Source organism: Lampris incognitus, chromosome 16 (genome assembly GCF_029633865.1).
Source record: "Lampris incognitus isolate fLamInc1 chromosome 16, fLamInc1.hap2, whole genome shotgun sequence".
In the NCBI taxonomy this organism is placed as follows: Eukaryota; Metazoa; Chordata; class Actinopteri; order Lampriformes; family Lampridae; genus Lampris; species Lampris incognitus.
In genome coordinates, this window is record NC_079226.1 from 44805269 (window position 1) to 44809081 (window position 3813).

Genomic DNA, 3813 nt, shown 5'->3' on the forward strand with positions numbered 1-3813 from the left:
CCGCACAGCAATGGAGGGGGACAGCGTCACACTAACGTGATGCTATAATTTCGTAGATATCAAGGGTGTTCATGTGACACGTCACTATAATTTAGTTTCCTATAGGTAATCTAAAATGTTATTTTGGACCAACATCAAGGCACTGTTTTACTGTACTATTTTTAACTCTTTACAGACCCCACACCAGGAGCCAAGATAATCAACTGGCAGCTCAAACATGTTCCCTTTGATGGTGTGCCCTTCACGGTGGTAGGACGGAAGTGCTTCCCCTGTCACCAGGGCAAAGACCAGCGCAGCAGGAAAGACAAGCTGAAGAGACAACATCAACTGGTATGTGAAACAAGGGATGTTAATGTCTGCCTATATGTTGCTTTACAGGGTATACATGTAGGTAGTTGCTTTTAAGGGATATTACACGGTGAGCCGTAGTGTTTCTGAAAGTTTTGTCCATGCCATGGGAGCTAATACCCCTTTCCACCCGTACTGGAACTACCTGATGTATATTACTTTAATACTATTGACACCATGCAGACATATTTTCAGTTTTGGGTCTTCTCTCCATATTTATCTTAGCTTGGTGACCATTCAGACCACTCCTATCAAGAGACTTGACGTCATCACCTGCAAGATTCCAAGAAGCTTGACTGCCCAGCTGGAATCAACGTGGCTCATGTTATCAGATTCCCTGATTACAAGGTATTTTCTATTTTGAACAAGGAGCTTTCATTTGTTCCCTGCATCAACCAAATTTCAAATGGCAGGGTTTCTACTGGGCATTAAAGGCCTTAAAAAGTATTAAATTTAAAAACATATCTTAAAGGCCTTAAAAGTATTTTTAAAAAGTATTGAATTGGAGTCTATCAGGTCCTAAAAACAATTCCAAATGAGAGATAACATTAGCATTAGGCAACAGAGTACGACAGGTAGGGTTGCATTTTGGTCACATGACATTGACTGCTCAGCAGCCATCTTCCGATATCTTTACAAGGTATTTCCAAGTATTTCCTTTTTAAACATTTATCTTTTAACTGCGCACCATTTAGTTCTGACCATGCTATCTTAGTGATCATAAGCACATGTAGAATATAATCAGCAAGATGGCACTCCTCTATTTCCTGTATAGAGTTGCAACAGTCATTTATCTTCATCATGTTAAGCTTTTGTGTCACCTTCTCTTGCTTTGTACTGTGTGCTTTTCAGATTGCAGCTGATGATGCCAAACAGAGAAAGCGTAGAGGCAAACAACTCAAATTTGACCTGGCAACAACACCCTCGACAGTTAGATTTGAGCAGCAGTTTGTTGTGCGCTTGACTGACCTCTGCGACCATAAGAATCACCCGATAGATGGAGAGGTCAGTGTCAAATAGCCCATGTAGCCCTTACCAGTACTCCAGATCTTGTACGGTTTTATGGTTTCTCCATGATCTGGAGTCCTTCGATTTATTGCCTTTCTAAACATTTCCTGACAAACAGGTCGGGTCCCATTTGCTTAGACCCGCCTCCCAATTGCCCTACTACTCATGCCCTTAACTGACAACCAATGGGAATCCAAAGTTTTTTTCCTTGCCTTGATGTTTAAATGTAGAAATTTGTTTCCTAAATATTCATGCCATTATTATTCGTTCTATAGGCAGCTGAGGTTCGAGAGGCTGTAGACCCCAGGATAGTTAGCTTTGTAGAGCAGCTAGCCTTGGCCGGAGCCAGGAGGCTCCTGGAATACAAGAGACAAGTGAACAAGTATGTCCAAGACCTTTTCAGAGGATAGGGCCTCCCTCTATCTCCCCCGACGAAGAGAAGGTTTTATCCCTGTGATAAAGACGTCTACAACATCATCTCCTCAGTCAGAAACAGCCAAAGACACTCTTCTGTTGACCAAGTCAATCTGCAGGTAGCATAGCTGTTGATAGGAGATGTTTTACAGGATTGAAACAACATTGGTTGCTCATGACTTTAGCCTCCATGCCACATAAATGTTTAAGGCTAGATCCCATAGAGTACACTGTAAGAATTATAGACTGTCAAGTTTAGGGACTGCTTTGGACAGATACATTTAGGCACAGGTTTCTAAGGGTTAGGGTTAGAGTTTGGTGTTGTGAGATTCAATGGGATCAAGCCTCTCCCCCGAGTTACATAGGCTGTACACTCCACACATCAGGTAGAATTTTTGAATCAGAACAGGAAACACAGCCAATGTTCTGCTAATAAGGCATGCTTTTTGGGTGTATTTATAGGGGCTGGTGGATGACTGGAGAACACAGGAGTGTCTCACAGAATACAGACTGAGCCAAGAGGACGAGAACGGGGCCAAGAGAGAAGAGGAGACCGTTCCGGCAGACAGTTCTGGGGACAGTTCCTTTCATGGTTCATATTCCCTCTCATGGTTTTTTTTTGTGCTATGGAGTTTTTTTGTATTCCCTTGACACTTATTTTTGACTGAGAAATCTGCCTTAACATGCACAGTCCAAAGATATGTTTCCTGTTATTTGTATAGTTAACCCGAAAGCAGAGCTCTAAATAAAAACAATTGTGGAACGGTGACTTGGTGTCGGTGTGTTACTTGGATCAGAGTGCTCTCCAGTAAAAGTAAACAACTTTTGAGGGGTTTCTCTTCCCATTACATGATAATGAATTTGAAACGTACAGTTAGTAAGAATAAGAAAATAATGAGACAGAGGGAAAGAATGTTGTGTGAGAAAAATACATGTGGGCCCCAAATACTTTTGAGATTTTGAAGTGGGCTTTAAGTCAGTAAAGAGTGGGAACCCCGGGTCTGCTTGACCTCATTGGGAGGGGGAATACTTGAACTGAGTAAAAGAACAAGCACAAGGCACTGGGCAGAACATATTAACGTTACGGTCAATGAATGGGGACATGGTCAGTGTAACGTTACAGCTTGTTATTTACTCCAGAAGACCATATCTGCAGGCAGTGGACTCCATGCATGGGGGTGGGGGTATTGAAAGCACACCTTAGCTGAACAGCTGTGCTGTCCATGCTACCGTAACGTTAATGGTAACACTAACAGCTGTGCTAACATAAACACCAAACTGGACGATGAACTATGAAGGTAACGTTAGCAATTTCGGAGATGAACCTTACTGTTAACGTTAGCTACCTAACGTTAGCAAAGCTAGATACAACTTACTGATAACTGAGTAACGTTAGCTAACGTTAACTTACAGTTACACGTAAATAAGTTAGCTAGTCTAGCTAACACCATAAAGCATAGCTATACGTGCTAGCTAACATCATAAAGCATAGCTACACTACAGTACTAACGCGTTACCGTACCAGTTAAACTATGTCAGAATCATGCATGGAATCATGCTAGGTGAATCTCCAGTTTGTTGTAGCAACCACTGTGGCAACCAGACAGGCACCGGTCGCCTGCGTCACATCCGGCTTCAGACATCCCCATATTAGACAAACCCCCTGAGGGGGCACTCAACGGTACTGTTCCGCCCACTAGCGCCCTCCACTGGCCTCATCTGTTATTCACACTCTCGCCGGGAGTATTCCCCTTCAGACTATTACTGGGCACCGTGCCTCTCATCCACACCATGTGTCTAATAGTAGAAACAACAACAACTGAATATCTGGAGCAATTATCTGCAATTTGTGTCCGACAGTGGTGCTTGAAAGTTTGTGAACTCTTTAGAATTTCCTATATTTCTGCATAAATATGATCTAAAACATCATCAGATTTTCACACAAGTCCTAAAAGTAGATAAAGAGAACCCAGTTAAACAAATGAGACAAAAATATTATACTTGGTCATTTATTTATTGAAGAAAACAAATGGGAGGTGGCGA

The 3813-nt window shown here is 42.1% G+C and overlaps 1 long non-coding RNA gene across 1 annotated transcript; it reads left to right on the forward strand.

Moving 5' to 3' along the window:
- The first annotated feature begins 242 nt into the window (after nt 1-242).
- LOC130126127 (uncharacterized) lies at nt 243-1290 on the forward strand. The gene is made up of 3 exons (XR_008811705.1): nt 243-330; nt 574-696; nt 1201-1290. It is a non-coding gene; the product is annotated as an uncharacterized LOC130126127 (long non-coding RNA).
- Nucleotides 1291-3813: the final 2523 nt, after the last annotated feature.